The following is a 21497-nucleotide window of genomic DNA, read 5'->3' on the forward strand; positions in this document are numbered from 1 at the left end:
AGCACTTATTGAGCGAACGTTCTCTGACAGGTGGTAACGATTTTGATTTATTTAATTCGTTACATCATGGGAGAATATTAAATTTGTCAGTTGTGATCGCTACGAATAAAATTATGGTTTCAAAGCTTAGCTGTGACGGCTTTCGCAAATTGTAACATTTTAATGGATCATCAGAGCTTTCACGACATGTCGGACTTTTAATCTCTAATCTTGCGTTATAAATACTTACACCTCATAAATTAATTAAATACTCATGAATAAAAGTTTTAAACTTTTACGTTGGACGAATGATATAGATAATGGGCTCGCCCGGGGAATTAAGACCATTGTTGTTAACATAACTTTAGTTGCGTTTCATTACGCAATTAAAAGTAAGTGGTTTAGGTTTATATATTTTCATGTCGGCTATATTACTCGAGTACGTTAACTAACTTGTTTTAATAATGTTTTTACAATTATAAAGTCGGAAAATGCACATCCCTATCACGATACAATGTCCCACTTGACATAACTCAAACAATAAAATTACACACCTAAACAAATACAAAGCCACTCGATTTCTTTTCATATCATAGTTTGCGGAATAAAAACTGTCGACTGGCGTCGTAATAATAATTTTTACAACTTTGTATAACAATAATATTATATTCCGAGCTACATACAACGCACATTCGTTACGAATATAATCTCTTCTGGCAGAGTAACAAAAAGAGATTGGGTTTTAATCCTGCCGGAATATCTGCGAAATCCCCAACAAAGGCGGCTAATATTTCGCTGAAAATACATATTTGATGTGCCTACCAACATACTTATTACTGATTGATTTACGGAATGGGCTTTCGGTTTGTGTTATACGTATATATGTATCTGTTGTGTCAGTCCTATGGTTTTGTTTCTTTTAACCGCGCGCAGCAATTTTAAAACGCGTGAATAATGTTACGTATGTCGACGTGATAAATTGCAGATGGGACTATAGGCTTTGAAAATAGCATATAAACAATTTATCACATCAACATTTATATCATTAGGGTCATTATCTATAGTCATTTTCTATTTCGAAATGATAAAAAAATGTTACAATCACGTCCAAGTCGTAAAAGTCAAAAACTAAAAATTATTAGTTTCTCAAGGAAGTTGAAGAGCATTATCTTGTGTGAACAATACTAAAAGTATTATAACAATGTTTAAACATCTTGTCTTGTAATCCTATAAGCGAATCGTGGATTTCCTGAGATACTTTCCTCACCGCGAGATGCAGAGGCGTGAAAATATAAACAGAAATCACACTGTGACTGTACAGATCTATTTTACATTAAATTTTATGAGCTTCTATACGTTTCTAACATTTGAATAAAACAAGCACGACAAAACGTTATTTAACCTTTCAAACTGACATTTAAGTTAAATTCATCGCTGTGCGTGACAGTACCTAAGAATAATACATTCGTCAAATTAACGAAAAAAGGGGAGAGGATAACAGTAACTGGCAAGTACAATAAGCTTTTCAAAAAAGCGTTTCGTTTTATGATTACCAAAGGAATCGGTAGCATCTAATTTAATATTAAAAAGCTATTTGTATTAAAGGAATGTTAGCGTTAACGGGTGGAGCCGGGAGCGGGACACACGTGCACAGTGACGTGACCACGTGACCACACGTGTCGCCGCCGATAAAGCTCGCTAATTGAACGTAGCATAACCGCCCATAATCGCGTGTAATGTGTATGTTTTGTCATTTACGATTACCTAATTAAAGTTCTTTGAATTTTAACACGCTTTTTATCGTAGTACACTGAGTACGCGTGGGCTTCATAATAACAGGCGCATGACACGCTCCCACTCGCGACTTGCGGTTTATTTATAGGCCGCTTCTAAAAGTCGAATAAAAATAGGGACGTCGAACATTACAAATTGTATTATTTTATTTCGTGTGCGTGACAGCCAAGGCGTCCTAGTTGAATTTATTATTTGATCGATAGTAGATACGTTCAATACATACCTCGCCCCTTACTTACGGCACGCGGTTGTCGAAATGTACAGCCAGGTTGATATTTTAGTTATTTAAATCTCTGCAGGCACGAGTCCGGACGATATTTACTTACATATTTTGGGTCAGGGCGAAGCTGCTTTAGCCCTACTACAACGAAATAAAAAGAGACAACGTCGGTATATTATGTACTCGGCCGTTTTGTTTTTTATGTGATATTGCGTTCTTTTATCTTTAGGAACAGTCTAGGAATTTTGTTACGCTTGTGTACAGAATTTTATACGCAGAAGCTAATTTTTAATAAAACGTTTAACTGAATAAAATTTCTTGTTATAAAATTTTCTACACGTATAAAATGAAACTTAAGCGATGGGTATATTAAGCTTTATCCATATTTCGCACACACTTAATACACATTTTACACACACTTAAAATAAGTTACTGAAATAATTTGCATGTCTTTCTACCACTAAGTTATCTCTATCATAATAAGATTAAAGAAAGATACCAGATTTCAGGAAAACAATTTTCTATGTGTTACAGTTGAATAAATATGAACTAACTTTTACACCCCTATCCCTCACAAGAACTAACACTAGTACCGTCGAACTAGCCTAGATGTCGCTGTTTCACTGTTGACAAGATTTATAGCAATTTTAATTACCAGTGTAAACTCGGGCCAGTTCCGATACTAAATGAGGTTATGACAAACACTTGTTACGTACAAATGAACCAATAACCGTTACTGTTATACGTCTCACTTCCTCCAATGAAATTGAGACTATTGGAACTGCAAATAGGTATTTCATTAGTATTTGGTATAGACGTACGTAGACTTACACAAATAAAATGGTTAGAAGAGTACAATGTGTACTTTACGTACAAAATGACTCAAGGAAAAATGTAGATAATAATTCTTATTTAGGCTTGAAATACCCGTGCTCAATACAAAAGCATGCGATAAGACCGCAATTTGTAATTTCAATTTTTTCTTATTTTTTTCCTGCTATGGTCCTTGGTTTAGTATAAATTATGATTGTTCTTGTAGACGAAATGTTAGTCTTCACGTGATATAGTATTGTAACTGACGTCATCGTCTAAATACTTAATTGCACCATTGGATTTAATAGGCTTAATTATTTCTAGCATTGCACTTTAAAATGCAGTAATTCAGTAATTATTAACAATATTTTAGTTAGCTTGCAGTGTTAGCGAAGAGTCCGTCAGACATTTCATTATTGGAAGACGAATTTATTTAAAGGTCCTAGTTCTTATATGGGATCTATATAATATACGATTCTTGATACGAGAAAGGTGATCAGCATGCGAATTGTTTATCTCAGTTGACAAGAAGAGTACGTCAAATTGAAAGGCACTGTTTAGTACTGTTTCGGCGTAAGATATAATATAATCACTGTAATCGTAAAAAAAAAAACAATGTATAGCTTTAAAATAGTTGTCATCAAGTGCACAATACACATGCTGTCGTATTTAATCACCTTACTGAAAAACAATTAACGAGTAACGAGTAAATAAATTTAGTAGTAGTGAATTTTGTATCTCTAAATTCTTAACCTTAGTACAGAAGTTGAAGGTGGTATGATGCTTTAATTACCCATATTTCATAATCACGCATATTTTTTTACTTCTTATTTTATGACGACACTGACTTATAGGTCTAATTATTAATTGTCGATCCAGGTTGCGTCAAAGAGCCTGACACTTTGACCTCATATGAACTGTCGCAACAGAACTACTTACTTAAAAATACTTGTAAACAACGCATGATAAGGAAGTAAATATTGATAAAACAATAGGCACACGATAAAAAATCTTATAACAGTTTGAAAAACAACGTGGTCAGTTTATTTATTAATCAATTGCCATATTTAGTTTAATATTTTTAATTCTTCTTAACGTTACGTTTTTTTAAGGTATCAATAACAGCAAGGTGGTAAAATATTAAAGACTACCTGTTATGAAGACCTACTGTTCACATAAAGATTTATTTTCCCAAGATTAGAAACAATACAAGCCTTACAATACAATTTACTTGAAAAAACTATACATTTTAATGTAATACAGGGTTTATTTTATGATAATGTGTAATTTAGGTATTGTGTAAAGCCGCTTTTAAATAGCCAAGATCATCGTTTTTCAACAATATCACCTAAAAATAAAGTATCTCGTTATCCAGCACACGGAATGATTACCAAACTCCCCTATTAACAAAACGAGTTCAATTGCACATCAAGTGTAACTCTCATAAAAGTCACGCGACGTTTTTATATTAGTGCTTAATCACCACTACAATAATTTGTAACTTTTCTACGCAAAAACACATCAGCTGTCACATAAACTTACACTAACAACTTGTATACAAAGTCTTTGACAGGCTTCGTAAAGCCGCGTCTTCAGTTTTGTGCGCTACAAAAACATTCAACAAATTGTTTTTATGACTGATATTTTTTACAGTCAACTAATAAGTTTATTAAGGCTTTAATTACAACTAATATTTAGTAATAAAGAAGCTGGCTCTTAATTTCGTGACTAGTTAGCAATTGTTGTAAGCCTATAATAAAAATATTTTGACAGTTTAACTATTATTGAAACTAAGCTAAGTTATAATTACACATAAAAATGATTTAAAGACGGTTACTTCTACAAGTATTTGAAAAGCCACCAAAAGATCAAGTTGACAAAATGAAAGACAGTTCAGTATTTTGTTTTCGTCACCAACACACTAGTCGCTATATTTGTAGAAAAAACGAAACATATTCTGTGTACGTGATTTGTTGAAGTTACAACTGAAAGCATCAGATGACGCGGCTTAAGCAAAGCTCTACTTCCCAGGGAGTATCTATTTACGTCGGATAGGACAATTTATTCTTATCTTTATGTCTTGCATTAAAAGAAAGTGTGATTGCTATCTTAGTCAAGGCTTAATTTTCCTTTTTAATTTCCCAGAGCCGTCGATTTGACGTAAATAAACAGTTACGAATTAGTTTTATTTGTGTTTCAGTTTAAAAATCAGCTTTTTTATATGATATTATTTATAAACTGACGTTTATGTGAAAGTGAGGGGTTTTATTTTTGGTCGTGTGATCTCGTGTTTGCCGCCGCTCTAACCTGTGGGACTTAATAAAGTAGGATGGGTTATGGACATGAAAGTACAGTCACGAGCGTAAAATATGCTCAAACTGTCACGCTTATTTTTTAAAGTTATGAGCATTATGCAACATAGCTGCGACAAATTATGAACCATAAGTGTACTTTACAACGACTTTTATTAAAAAAATATTTGCAACGTATAGATTTGAGGCATATTCTTTTCCAATATTACCATAAATTTCCTTAAATCGTTATGAAAAATCTAATCAAGATATACGTATAACCATTTCCATCAAACAAACAGAAAAGAGAGAAAATTAACTGAAAACATATCACACCAATATCAATGTAGCACACAATTTGAAAGAGAAACCACTTTCGAAGACAGGACGTGTGTTCGTGGATGTATACGGCACGGACATTATTGTGTGCACTCAATACCACAATGGAGCCCCACCTTTATCATAAAAGATATACAGGATATTAAAAAAGAACCGCTAGCTCAAACATATAATGTTCTGAACAAGGCTTTTCAACTTTATGTTTTATCCTTTTTTATTTCCTTGATGATAGTAGTGAGAAATAGACCACAGTTTTTCTCATTATACTCTTGTAATACATACAAAGTTTTTTTAATACAAAATTCTGTCGCATTTATTTTTGTAATAATAATGACACATATAAAAGTACTATCTTTAATAACAAATACGGTAGTATTTGTTTTTATTATAAACACTAATTTCGTACTATACCTTCATTGACTGTAAATTTCATAACGCAGAAATCATAATTTCTTTTGACTACTTCAGTATAGCTCTGTGCAAAGAATATTATGACACTCAGTACAACTTTACTACTGAACCATAAGTCATCAAAATACATTATAAATATAGTAGTTGATAAATAATGGAATATGAATCCTTTAAAACATCCAGTACTTCATATTATAACACCACTAGTACAAGTAACAATGTAGCACTATACAATTAAGTCCAATACAACTCAAAACCGCCACAAACAGAGCGTAAACGTATAAACGCGGAGATTTTCATATTTTTCAAACAGATTGTTAGATTTGCTATTAAACCGTCCGTAGCAGAGTCGGAACAATAGTGTAAAACAACAATAAGGCTAGGGGAACGCCGTCTACTATGTTCCCAATTTTCTACCTAAAAATGTACCTGCTATAGTTTTCTTTGTTTCAAACACCGAATAAAGTAAAGCTGTAATGTTATACTTGTTTTTTGATGGCGTTTTCATTTGATATATTCTATGAACTGATGAATACTTTTCAAATATATTCGTCATACAATTTTAATCGTTTTATCTAACCAACTTGCGTCACAACGTATATGAAAAACCCAAAATAAATGCACCTTTAGCACATTCACCATGATAACAAGATTCCGAAAACATGAATCAACTGGTTTCTACTACAACGACTTAGCTTTTCAAGTGAAAATCGTTCTATAATTAATTTCAAACGTAAACGACTTGATTCTTTGCGTGATGTCGTCGCTTCAAAGTTTCGGCCGGTCTTACAGCAAATGTTCCGAAGTACCAAACCTAATCTAATTGCGAGAGGATAGGTATTTAAAGACCATTTAACACCTTTATTAATGTCATAACGAAGTAAAGCGAGAAAGTTTGCGGCAAAACTTATTAAACTAAATATCTGAGTCCCTTGGCTTTCCGACGGAAGAACCTGAGTTTGATTTCGCCGAACTATTCGAGTTATTCAATTAGAATATTTATGTTTCACTGAAATAACTGAAGTTACTCTCGAGGAAATGGACTCTGTATAATAAAATATCTGCACAATTATACCCGTTTAAACGCTAAAGTATTGCACTGAAATTGAGTAGCTTTTCAGTTAAGGCGCCGCACAGCGCCTCTAGCGGAACTCAGCAGAACTAATCATCAAGTACAAGTCATTCTTAATGCTTAAAATTAGGCGAGATACCTGCAAACAGTGTTATTGCACTTTTGATTATAATCAAGTTCTTTATCTTACAGCTTCTGATCAAACAATATGTCAAAAAACACTTCTCTCTTAAATCTCCCAATAACATTGTCTGTAAAACATAGATTTCTCGGCACCTCAAAATTTCTGTTTATAATTTGAAGGAAATAGATGGCTGTATTGTTTGGCTAAATCAATCAAAAGTGTACAAGTGAAGCGATGTAAAGTTCGAGGCCAGGGTTGGCGGCCTCTCTCCTTCGTAATGGAAGGGATAAGTCTCTTAATTAATGCAGGTGCGCCCCGGCGGTGACAGCCCTATCTCCTAACCCTGTCATACTGATGGATCATTTTTATAACCTGAGTATCTAACAGAGTCAAATGCGAATTTATGGATTTAAGAAAATGTCCTTAGATTAATTTTAAAATCATTCCTTTTTCATTTTGCGTGAAAGAGATACAGATATTCATCCATCTTCACAAATCGCATAGTTATAGTAGAGTATATTATGACTAATATCTCATCCTGATTTTAAAAGATACATAATTATTATGTAAATTAATGTGTAAATATACATATGTTTAGTAATATTACAAGGCAAAGAGAAATCTAGAAAACATTCCAATATTTTTGAGTAGGTACTAATACAATACAAATATTACACTTCAGTATTTACAGAAGTAATACCAACGCGCTGGTGTTGAGTTTTTACATAAACAATCTATGACCAAATGTATTTCACAACGTTTCGTGTGTCACACGTCTCCTCAAATAGTAAGATCAATAGATCTGCCAACATCACGTCAATCTTTTATAGCAAGTGCATTACAGCAAGCACTATCATTTGGCTCTGTTGATATACGCCGCACTTGTCAGATTGACAATGCAACTCATTCTGACGTGACCTAAATCGCAAGCAGCGCCTAGGCTCACCGCCCGTTTATATACCACCCGTACGTTTTCATCAAATCACAAATTATAACAGTATTAACTCATGAAATATCGACGTAAATATTGCGCACACGTCTCATTTTAAGCAGGTTTTCCAAACTTCACTCGTAAAATTTGCCAAACGGGATCTTAATTTTAACCGGTAGGTGATTTATGAATAATTAAAAGTGATGAAACAACCTAAGTTTCAACTGTTGTTGTTTCTATGCACTGACTCATTCGTTGTCGATGTCGTAAATTTTCTGTATAGAAGTTACTGCTATTTTATTGGAACACTTTATTGACGGAAAATAATGAGACAAAAGCTTACCTATATAAGTAGAACGCGAAACAAATACAGTCGTAGATAAAGCAGATATTTCTTATGAAACATAGATACCTATCTAAAAGTGTGTGTATTTTTTCGTAGACATATTAGGCATATTTGTCGGTGACCTACAAGGTAGAACTGGGAATCCTTGCTTCTTGACATTTGATTTACGCGCTCTCTAAAGGAAAACAGCAACAAAATACGGACGAGTATGTAACAAGGAATATGTTGCTTTATAATATGAATTCTGCATGAATAGGTACGCGTGTGGGATAAGCCATAAAGTTCGCCGGAGTCAGGAAAAATTCCCGAAACTAGTACCGTGTGGGGGTAAAATTCATAACGCGCTTAGCAGTTCGGCTCACCTGTCTCGTTAAACTTCGGAATTTTTAAATTAAATTCTGAATACCGCCGACTCAACAAAGTTGCGAATTCTTAAAATTCGGTATCGTAATTAATCTTTTGGTTTAATAAACATCCAAAGGCGGACAAAGAAAGTAGAGTGGTTTATTCCTTATTAATGGTGGGGATGACGCTAAATCTTGTAATTAATGCAGGTGCTCGCGTCTGAGCAAACTTACCGAGAGGATCTTCGGCAATTATCGGAAACTCGCTTTCTGTTACACGTTACGCGGGAAATTATTATGCTATATTAATTCTGCTAAAAGCTTTTCGGGGGGTTTTAAACGACGTTCAAGAATGTAATTGTTCAATTGAAGAGCGGCTTATAACTTTATGGTGTAAATGGTACTCAAGATTGTTTACGGCGTTTCGCTGCCGTAAAGAAGGTCAGCGTACCATTAATTGGCGAGTACTCCGACGTAACGACTTACTTACAATGAAAACGAGATAAGGTAATGTAATCAGAACACGATTACTAATCGACGACTGTAATAAATCCCCTAAATCTCCTTTGACAGTTTATATTGATTATAGTGCATTTATAAATTATTAACTCATGTATAAACAAACATTAACTCCGTCGAAGCATTGATACATCGAGACTAATAATAATACCATTAATAGTTATCATTAAACCGACCGCACGATTTCAAATTAATACATGGAACGGCCGTTATTAGGATCTAACATAATCATGTCGCTCTAATGGACGTCAATCACAACAGACGTGTATTACCGGCCGAGTGGTGCAGTGTGTTGACTGACATTGCGATACGTATAGAGGCGACGTCACAAAACAGCTGATCGACCAGACCCGCCTTGCATAAAACACCGACTCGACGTGAACTGCAGCTGTAAGCAGAAAATCTACATGTCTATGCTTTTTGACTGTTACATCCGTCTGCCAGCAACGTCAGCAAGGTACGACACTAAACGCACTTCTGGAGTATGTTATTGATTTTCACCGCCCGATGGGCGGGGCCAATTCTGTGCGAAAGGGATCACGCGATTGCCTCCTCATTAAATCAGAAGAGGAGCATCAATTTCACTCCGTACAGTTTCTAATTAAGGACGTACCCATTAAACAACTATTTAAAATAGGTAAGGCCTAGTGGAAAAACATTTTCGCGAAAATTATGGATGTCGAAGTAGCCGTCGCTACTTGAAATGTATCATTTTAATCTCTTTAGCTATATGTAGGGTTATTTATGGTTTAAGATTACGTTTTTAAAATGTGTCTTTCGTAGTTTTAGAAGTTCATTTATAAAGTATGACACATTGATTATTTTGAATAGTTTTTGCATCAAAATAATTGAAATGCCATGAAAATTCTTCCAATGGCCGAAATCATTTATTTTCTACAAAAACAAATCAGTTCAATTCGTTATCAAAGCTAAGGAGCGTCAACAACCCGTATAGCATTCAATGGAGTCAATGCCCAAAGCATCCACGTGGAAATTCTGAGAAAGGCCTTTAATTTTGTATTAAACAGCTGGCATGAGAATTAAACCACAGCTCTGTAATTAAAATTTGCTGTGAAAGTTATCAAAATATACACGAACTTTGTTGGGATTTAATGTAGCTGTATAATTTTGAAACAAATTTAGAAAAGTCGGAAAAATAAATTAAAACATTTTACAACTTTAACACAATACATTGGTGAAAGAAATGTTTCTGTGAGACAATAAAAGTTAATAGCACCAATGAAGCGATATGACAAATTCAAAAACTTGAATCGAATGTCTGAAATCCAAACAGGGCGTTATAGAGATAATAAAAATCGCGGAGTATAACTCTTGGTACACGAAAGGCGAAAATTGTCTCGTCTTCGTGACATTTCCCTGAGTTCATGGGGTCAGGGTTGGGACGAAACGTAATCGTGACGCGCCCCAACTCTCGTGTCGAGAATAACAATACTACACGTTTAGAATCCCGACTTTGAATCTGCATAACAATATGTACATATACCGTTCGATCCGATTTCGCAGTCCGGTGTAAGATTAAACGGGAACTTTTGTATGTCGTACTCGTACCTGCTCGAACATGTTTCTTTAAACTTGTAAGGAAGACTACTTCCTTCACAAGTTTAAAGAAGAATGTAGCGTTTTGTAAATACGACTTTTGACTTCCTAGTTTCTTATTACTTGCATTTTTCACATAGGTACATCTACTTTTAGATAAACGTAACGTGCTACAGATTTTTCTTCTCGAGTTATTAAGTTGATAGACGCATGCACTAGTCCTTTACTAAATATGGTATGACTTTGGTCATTGAGATATAAGTACTTCAATTAAATCAATATACCCTATGTTATACATTATGTTTGTATGACCTAAGTCCACATATTATTATGCCTCTTAATTATACCACTGTAAAACCCGAACTATGTTTCATTTAATTTGTAAGTCGTTTTCAGAAAGGATGTGAACTCCTAAATCTATTCCTGTTTGGTACTTGTCACTCACTTGTCTTAGAGAGTTCTACCATATGTTTGGCTTTCAGAGGACAAAACACACCAGAGTTTTGTCTGGAGGATATTTATTAACACATTATCTTAATCTAGTATTATTGACTTAAACTACTGATCGAACTGAATATCGCTAGAACAGTTAATAAAACTATCAAAAGTGATTTAACGCTAGGTTTAATTCTTTAGACCAAGCTAAATGTTAAATGCGTTTATGCTTTTCCCTACAAGAAGAGTTTCCTCTCCTGGGCAAAGTGTGGCTGAAATATGCAATATTTTGAAATATACGAATATGGAATGCATTCGCATGGGGTGAATTGTGATCCATCAATACTCATTGGGATATGGATGGTGGCAGTATCGTGGAATTTATTATACGAAACGAAATATTGACCTCACTGCGTTGATTTAAAACTAGGCTCGAGATTTTCTACGATTTTTATTTATACATTCCCTACAATATCTGTGTTAATGGGAATGCCTTTAATGTTTCGTGGAAGACCACTAATAGATATGTTAGTTTAAACCGCATGAAAAATAGGCATCACATGATCGAGCATCATTTATTGAAATAAAAATAGAAATTCTTTAAAGCATCTTTATAAGAACTGAGTCAATAACCTCTCCATTGACGTACGTTCTATGAAAAATTCTCTAGTGCCCCGTGACCGACCAGTCTGCTTGCCCATAAAACTATCACTGTAAAATATGAACCAGTTTACGACTGATATCAAAGTCTGCTCTTCTAGTTATTAATTGTTCAACAGTTGACTGAAATCATTTAATTGAATTACTTTAGTACAGTTTACTTGATTTTCCCCCGGTTTTACACACACGCATCAAATAAGAGAAACAAAATAATTCACGTTTTTGAAATTTAAAACGACAACAAAGGCGGAATGCTTTGAACATCTGTCATATTAATAGCATGGCAACATTGTATGGAATTAGATGACATTTTGTAGCATAAACAGTCACAACAGAGAGACAGGGTTGGCAACACACATTTATAACGTTAGATCTATGAGAATTTGAACGCTTGCGCTCAGCTAATGTACTGACATTCTTAAGAACCATCAATTCTGCAATATATTGCACAGTGCAATTACGACGGTGACGACACCCTGACACCGTTTAATTAAACAAATAATGCTCAGGAAGTGTCACAGATTATCGTAATTGGCTGCTCAAGCCAAATTTAAATAAAATAATTAGAGTTTATTTACAAACTATTGCACATTGAGTCATCAATAGATATACAAGTAAAGAACTGTATAATTGGTACATTCGGGGTACTTCGTTAGGTGATCGCCGAACCTCAACAATTTTCAATTAGGTCTCAGTTGAACAATGGCAATTCGAAACTGGAAAAAAGTAAAATGGCGGCCTAACTCAGCACAATCAAGACTCTCAAGTGCAGAAACATAAATGAAACCATTAATTATCCGCGAACCCAGTTATTCTTCCCTCCTGCCCTCCTCTGCCCGCACTCCATTCCGCTTTTATATTTTTCTCTTTCCCGTTAATTTGTCCAAAGTTAATTGAAGGGATATTTCAGTGAGGGACGACGTAAATAGCTCAAGTTGAAACAATCCAGCAGTGAGTTTTCAGAGCTGCATAACAAGATGATCTCAAATTATGCTTCACCCTGTTTTGTTCGCGACGTCGAAGAAAAGAAAATTCTAATTTCTTTGCCGTGTTTTGTGAGGAGTGGCTATCGAAGTGTGCTGAGTTATTAATCATTTTGTTGCGGATTGCGACGAAGTTCGTTTTAATGCTGTTGTAAACACGTCGTGTAACGAGCGGAGGTTTAATTAAACCTTTGTAAGGCGCGTTTAGCTCGTACATTTTTCACGTGAGAGCTAAAAGGGTCGCGGCGCGTCACCTAGTGAAGCGAATAACTGGAAGGATTGACGGCGCGCCCGCCGTCGCTGCATTGTTTACCAAAACAATGGGCGACCTCTGCGGAGTCATTAACCTACCTCCGATGTCAGCGCAGCGCAACCGAGTTTGCCGTGGTGCGGAATCTTAACGCAGCTTTAATCCTACAACTGAATATTTAAATACGTCGTACGTTATCGCGTCATGCACTCGTCAAACAACACATTCCCGACATCTCAATTCTCACAGCATAATAAACAATCAATATTTAAGTAAAAACGTAATTACAGTATCTTATCGTGACAAAAGTCAATAATCACAAATAATTAGGTTCCGATAAATCCATTCTTCATTCTGAAACGTGCCTTAGTGACGTAAATGACCTAAATGAGCGCAGTTTATAATAATTGGAACTATATAAAGTTGTGGTAGTTACTGTTATTGTTTTCACTAGAGGGTTTCCACGTTGAGCTGGCAGGGAAAACGTGACCGGTGGCTCACGCGTCCATGTGAAACGTGTACATTTATCCCGGTGCGCGACAACCGGCTCTATTCCTGTAAATCACTAAGTACCTATTTGTTGGGGATCATGGCGATCGGATCATTTAGGACCACACACGTGTTAGACGGTATTGAATTATTTACATGGGTCAGTCGAAGGCTTAATCTGATACTCAACTGTGATCGTATTCGGTAGTTTTTATTTGATACCGCATTACGATTCAGTCTAAATTCAAGTGTAAAGGTCATGTCTGACTGAAGTACAAATAAACGGTGTACAGATAAGCTGAGCGGAGATGAGCATAGTAATTAAATGTATATCTGTAATGTTACTATGCCAAAACTGTACTCTACTGAGCCAAGTTTAAATACAATCTTGGCCTTATGTGTGAGCTTAAATTAATTAATAACACAAACAATCTTTACTGAGTATAAAACTGATTTTCAGATATATTTATAATTTTAAAGCGAAATTATTTTTTCACTACAAAGAAGTAGGTAGAGGTACTTGAAATGAAGATAGAAGAAATCTGCCAAGTTTACGTTGAAAATAAACGGCTAACAATGTTAAGAGCTATATTTAAAACCCTCATAGTTAGGCAGGTTTTATGAGAATCTCATTATCCGCGCTTGATTGACGGTCTGTCAGTGGAGTTTCCACAAAATTTATTGTTGCCACATTTTTCTGATACGGTTCCGTACGTTTTACGGTCTCGCAATAACAATTGTAATGGATTCCCGGAAAGTTTGAAACTCTATCAATTGTATTCCCGGCACGTTAAAAGGAAATATTTTAATACATTTTAAAAGAATAATAAGGTCATGATTTGGTTAAGCGGTGTTTACGATTATTTATTTGTGAGTTGTGGCATGATGTTGGTGTAACGCAGCGGAACATTGGTAACAGTGGTCAGTGGTTGGTCGTAACGTAATATGACATTCTTTGTTTCAGTGGCAGGGCTTGACTGGTACGTCCTGCGACCAGCGGACACAACAATGAGGAGATTGGTGTCACGCGACCGGCCGCCCAGCGTCCGCCGGATCACGTCACGTGGACCCACATATCCGACGTTATCATATACCTGCCTCGGCTACATTACACGTACACGTGTCAATTGTGTTTGGCTTTCTATAACAATGTTCCAAAAGTAAACTTCCCAATGTTACTGACCTAACATTGAAATAGTTGTATAAAAATACCAGTGAAGTAAGACATTTTCATTTCTAGAAACATGTCAACTCGACCCGTAGTCAAGTAAACACAATTACCTACTGTTGACGTTAAGTACAGCGCTTTATACAATAGAGATTGTTTACAAAACAATATAACTCTTCAACTAAAGCTGCATAAATTTTATGGTAGACATCTCAACTAAATAGCTCCCTGCGAACATAAAGTGAGTAAATAAAAAGAATGAGATAGAAACATTTATGCGTCGTGTTCCTTCTCAGTTTACGACAACAAATTTTAAGTACTTCTGCAACAGTATTCAATCTTCGCATCTTTATTTCATGCTTCTGTTTCTTTAAAGAACACTTTTACTAACTTTTCCTTTGAAGTTATTTATATTAGATAACTAAAGGAGAATAACCGATGTATGGAAAATGCTAAGTCAGAAAAAAGTGATTAGATAGTTGGGTATACCCAACTATCTAATCACTTTTTTCTTTGTCATTCGTTTATACAAATTTGATAAACATCAACTAAATCATTTATCTTTTTGTATATCAAAATACATGTATTAAGTATCCAGCTACAAAATAGATACCAGTAAGTAAACCTACGAAATACAAAAGACGCGATAAATTCTAATAGATACGCTTTGTAATTGTATCTTTTGTTCGGAACCATTATATCTCAGTCAAACAAAAGTGAATTTCTTGCACGAAAAGACCACTAAGAAATAAAAGTATTTTTATGAGTACTTCTGACTGCGTGGTGGCGATATCGTTAATCCCCTACGCTACACTGTACTTTTACGCTCTTTCAAATTACGATGTTATTTTTACATCGCTAAGTTTTTAATGCCACCCATGGCTTATGGCACCTGATGGGTAATAGGATTCACAACAACGGAAATAGTGAATAGTGTAGCCTTGCCTTTATAGCTTCATATAGACAGACTAATAGTAGTAATATTGTAAATGAGTTTACTTTGTTTTTCAACGAATGGTATACTTGTTTATACGACTTTACTCATATTCAGACATTTGTCGTAAAACCAAAAACTTCGTGAAGACTGATCGTGTCTTGTGTTTGCATGTATCGGGGAAATTAAGTGGTCTACGAACTTCTTATACTTAGAATAAACATCAAATATGTACCACATTGCAATAAACCTACATATAATTTACGTTATATGTAGAGGTCAATACATTAGATTTTAAGATTGATCTTGTCTTGATGTGTATATCTATTTTAGCATTAACAAAGATCAAAAGCAGTTAATACATTTTCTTCAACAACATTTCACATCGCAACATTGCTATTAAGACTGATTGAACGATTTGCGTTGATGCATATATTAATATGAGATAATAATAGTTTTTGTGGATCGCACAAATATTTATACCTAATGAGAACGGTATATAATAATGTGTACTTCGACTTCATAGGGTCATGGGTTACATACCTTTGAGCATATTCTCAACAATTACTTCATAAACGCCGATAAAATTAATACTAACTTAAACAATATTACAAAAGAATTCTTTGTGGAACATGTTACAAATGAAAACACTACCCACGGATTATTCTTGTGTTATAAATAAACGTCTTAAGTGTTAATTTTCCTTCGTACGACTTCATGCAACAGACAATTTTCCATTCGATTTGGTTTCAGAAATACGTACCGGTTCATGCAGTTACACGCTCCGATATCTTTCTGATTGTCTGTCCATAGTTTTACCTCCTTTTTTATTTTTATTCCATCTATAATAGGAGATTGGATTAGTCTGTATCGCAGCGTTCGACCGCAAAATTTCATTATTTCAGTATGTCGCATAGTACTGGATTGCGGAAGTCATGAACGAAATGGTATTTCAGTATGGACAAGATAGCCGGCTTGATGCTTTTACTATAACGAACGAGGTTTAGTAAACTCGTGTTTGCGTAGCTCAACATGTCAGGGACTCCGAGATTCCGGCCCATCGTCGACTCTGTCCGAACTAGATAGAAACATAAACCAAACTTGTTCGTGTATAAACTCAAGAACTGCCTCCGTGGGAAAGTATACTAAGCTCCATTAAAGACTCAGGGTTTCTCATTAGCTAGTTATCATCATCGTACCGTGATCAATCAGTTTCAAACTCATGTGCATGTGAATTATCTATGTAAGTGAATCAGAAACCGGAGTACAGCGGTAATATCAAACAGGTGTATGCTGTCCTGTCATATTACGTAGAAATATAATCCGCTGCAATCCTATAATTGCATCTTAGACGCCTTTAGGGCTTGTCTGGTTTATTTGTGGGTGAGACCACACTGCAGCTATGTCTAATGAGTGTAATCTAGAGTCTAATAAAACGTGTTTGCTTGTATCAACATGAGTAACTCGTAACGGGTAATAATCGTCTTGCTTATCACTTAACCGTGTGCGTTACAAAGTACGATGATTGAACGGTTTGCGTTTTTTGTCAGATTAGGCTAATCTTAAAAGTGCCAAGAATGAAAACGAACCTCAGCCAAAATTCTACAAGGATCAAGGCCATGTTAAGAGTAGCATGGCCTTGATCCTTGCAGAATTTTGGCTGAGGTTCGTTTGATCACAATATGTGAACGTTTGATCACAAAATGTGTCAAACAGATTCAAGGAGAACAAACATCCCAAAATTGGTACGCGTCCAGTTTGCTCCTTTATGATAGGCTCTTTTAGGTCACATAATTTATTGTTAGAAATAATTGTCAATTTACTTCATTCTGAGCAAAAATCTAGTTTAGAAGGAAAACTAGTAGATACAAAGGCGGCACGGCGCGTGAGCGTGGGACAACCTTCGTAAAAAGTCAGTGTCCTCTAACGTAGTGACAAGTAGCCTAAACCTTCAAATACCGTTAAGCCTTTGGGTCGCGGAGGTCAGATAGCAATCGCTTTGTGGGAACTAATAGTAATATTTAGTCTTATGTTAATACAGGGAACTTTATTTGCTTTGAAGTCAATATGGTAAGGAAAACGACACTTAAAATAGTGCGGTACCGAGTAATTTTTTAGTTTTACGCGATTTTTTGTATGAAAATGCCATAATTACATAAGTAAAACAGCTCAATTAACTAGAAAACATTCATAGTTTGCACAGAGTAATTGCATTTCCTCTCCGCTTGAGTTAAATACAGTCAACAAGCATACAGCAAAAACTAATTTGAGAAAACCTTCAAATAATAAGGTCGTTCATTACGCGAACAATGTATCGCGACTGTACATTGCACATAAGTGTTGCGTCATACGTGTACAGTTGAAGGCAGCGTGCATTTAGGAATCTATACTACTGCAATGCGATAGAATATCTACGCGATACTTCATACGCTAGCATGACTATGAACTTTTCAAATAAATATGATAGTTTTTCCTCATATTCACATAGTTCCGCATATGGCATATGAGTAAGCGTCGAAATACCGATATTGCAAATCATTGCCTTCGTGACTAAAAATTAGGTGATATTGTGAAATAGTTTCTTTGCTTACATTTGCACATGACAGAGTGAAATAAACCTTCGAAAGTACTTTGACATTGTTTTGTTGGATTTATATTTTATAGATAATAGTGGGCTGCAATGACATCGAGCATTAAACCATACCTACATTTCGTAATTTACTGTAGGTGAGATTAAATGGACGGTAAACAAAGTAAACATTCCAATAACCACACTACTACATGAAAATAGTCTGAATAAACAAACACTAGAGAAGTTCTATTCGGACTGAGCTGTTTATTTATCCCGCATGTCACAACAAGATTAAATTGGAGATAATGGGTCATTCCAAACATTTTGATATCCCTTAGACTAAGTAATTGGTTTGTAACCATGCAATGTAGTAACTTTTATTATATTTAAGTGGTGTCATACGTACCCATAAAATGAACAATGATCGAGAAAATTTGTGGAGTTCAGCATTCAGGCAAAAGAAGATCTACAAGCACAAGATTACTGTTAGGGTGAGAGAGATGGTTAGAATAAGATTTCAAATTTGTAACTGAAGATGTATCTAGGATGTCGTCATTTTGCAGATTATATGACTACATAATATTGAGATCATTGACGGTAACTCGTCGGGGTCATCTGTTTCAATGATAGAGATGTAAGGAACTAAAGCCAAAGCAGAGTATGTTCTAGCATAGCTTAGCTAGGCTGTGTGGTACGGGCTCAGTTGGCATCGGGGCAGCGGTGTGTAGTAGGTTGATGCGCGCGTGTGCGTCGCGAGCCGGGGCAGCTTTGTGCGAGGACTTGGCACCAACGTCGATACGGACAATTTGGGACCAGGCCGAGCCACCTAACCCGTTATTGGATTGTCATAATTTAACATGGCGTGTACCTATCGGCTTTACTGCCAGGAACAACGAGGATAAACTTGATAGTTCGCACGCCAAACCTATTAATAGTTGTTACAAATCTTTGAAAAAGTTTTCAGATAAATAAAAACAAATAGCGGTTTTTGTAAATGTCGAGTATTGTGAATGCGCTTTGACGATAAAGACAGTATTCAAGTACTTAGGTAAATTTACTGACAGTTTTTATTTAAACAATAGAAAAGTTTGAAGTAATGGACACGATAATTGCAAGAATATTGTAATTTACAAATATATAGTTACTTTTAACAAAATTAAAAGTCTTTTATTATATATTTTCACGGTCTTTGTCCTCAGGGTTAATATACTGTAATAGTATCAATTGAGTACAACAACATTTTCTTTTATATTCAAGATCACAAAGAATCAAAGGAGTACATTTCTTTTTCATCGCCTCACAAAGCGTTCGCTAGGTAAAATCCTAGAAAATAGCACAATATCGGATCACAGGAAGGTAGAATCCGCAATCGTTCGGTCATCCATACTATCGCACGAACTATTGCATAGAGAGAGTCGTGGGAAACTCACGTACCTGCATTATACCTCGACAATACTGACCGGGCATAAAAAGATGCGGCCGACAATGCACGCTCTATGGAAAACCACCAACCATGGACCGTTCACACGATTGCGCCCGCCACCCAAACGAGAGAATACGAAACACTATTGGGTTATATTGAAAACGGCTAGATTTACGTTTACTCGATATTATCAGTGTTTACTTTGAATGCGAATTTAGTCCGCGTTTTGGTTACTATTAAACAGTGTGTGCATTAGAGTGACATTCGAATAAACATACTGCATTATTGACAATTAAAGCATTCTAGCACGTAATTCATATGCGAATATTCAATTTATTTTGAAAACATTTTTCAAAATTAGACGGAAAACAGTCTATAAACAATATACCAACCGTTAACTGACGTTAAACAGTAAGCAACAAGACCCAAAATCCGTGAAACAAGCATCGCAAACACGACGTCAATAATGATCACATCGCTAACCAAATGACAGGCGAAGCACCCTGCGACTGAACCGGATTACGATAGCGATTAGCGACTCCGTATTTACATCGCAACAAGCGATGCAAGTACACGTGTACGCAACGTATTAACACGTCGTTCGTACGCTTATGACGGTTAAGTAATATCTCACGGCGACGAGAGCGTCGCCGCCTCGTATCACACCTGCGAATAAGCGTAATTACCATATACGATGCCTCTGCAGTGTGTCTACTGCCCCGAGCCAGTACTAGACCATTAACCCGATGCCCATTAATTTAATAGCGCGTTTTCTTTGCCACGGCTGCTATTAAACGACTGCTAGAGCGGGCTGCAACTAATTCAAGCCCGGTCGGGGTTAGCGCTAACCGTTCGCTGAGCTGCCGCTTACGCAGCTTAACTAACTACAGATTTATGCATCGGCCGCCCTCTACAAATGGTTTTACACTATATCGCTATTGAAAGGATTAGAATTTTAGTCAAAGGAGCTTTTCGCTCGCCCATTCCTTATTTTAATGACTCTACATTGAACACTTTAAAGTAACTCCGCAATTTTACTTTCTCTTTTAAGAGCGACCCTTGCAAAAAACTAAGGCCCTTTAATTGATATTGGCGAAATTTAAAACGCATGCAAATCCATCAAAAAGTTTTCAATGAGTTCAGAACCTTTTCTCAGACGCTTAAATATTGGAAATTAAAACCTGTAGAAGCAAGGTGCGACGTTCGTTAGTCAGATAAAATATTCTCGCTTATGCTAAACTGTTTATGTAAATGAAATAAGTTGTCGCCTTAGCTCTTGATTACAAAGAGAACTTCAAGTAGTTTTGTTTACGGTTTAATCGCAGTTGCGTCTTGTTTTTCCCAGGGTGTTTATTCATAGTCAGACAGGTGCGAGGCGACTGTAAACGATGAACATTTTAGTGCAAGCATCACGCTGACTGAAACAACTTAAATCAATCTTTGGAACAACTGTTCTTTTTAGTTTGTGAATGACTCTAGAACAAAATATATTAATATTTTATAGATATACATAGGTTGTTTTCGAATAATAACTAATTTTAAGAGTGGCTAATGTTAAGATTTCCCTAAACCTGCTTAATGAAATAAGAAGCTTGTAAAAGTCAATACAGTAATACTAGAAGCTAATCACACAGAGCACTGACTTGTATCAGGTCGTTAACCCTCAGACAATGCAAATTAAAACCACAACTAAAAAACAATATAGTTCTATCGTCTTATTTAAAAAGCAAATCGAATCTAAGAACTCAATCACAACATTACTCAGCAAACAAAACTTTATTAAAAAAATAAAGCTCAACAAAATCAAAATGCTAATTCGTTTACGTCAAGTTATTCATTCGAT

At 35.5% G+C, this 21497-nt stretch overlaps 1 protein-coding gene across 5 annotated transcripts in view; it reads right to left on the minus strand.

Moving 5' to 3' along the window:
- Rbp6 (RNA-binding protein 6) overlaps positions 1–21497 on the minus strand; it is a 471739-nt gene that overhangs the window by 390439 nt on the left and 59803 nt on the right. The gene's annotated exons all lie outside the window — the stretch shown is intronic.

The sequence above is a fragment of the Anticarsia gemmatalis genome, chromosome 4 (assembly GCF_050436995.1).
Source record: "Anticarsia gemmatalis isolate Benzon Research Colony breed Stoneville strain chromosome 4, ilAntGemm2 primary, whole genome shotgun sequence".
NCBI lineage: Eukaryota > Metazoa > Arthropoda > Insecta > Lepidoptera > Erebidae > Anticarsia > Anticarsia gemmatalis.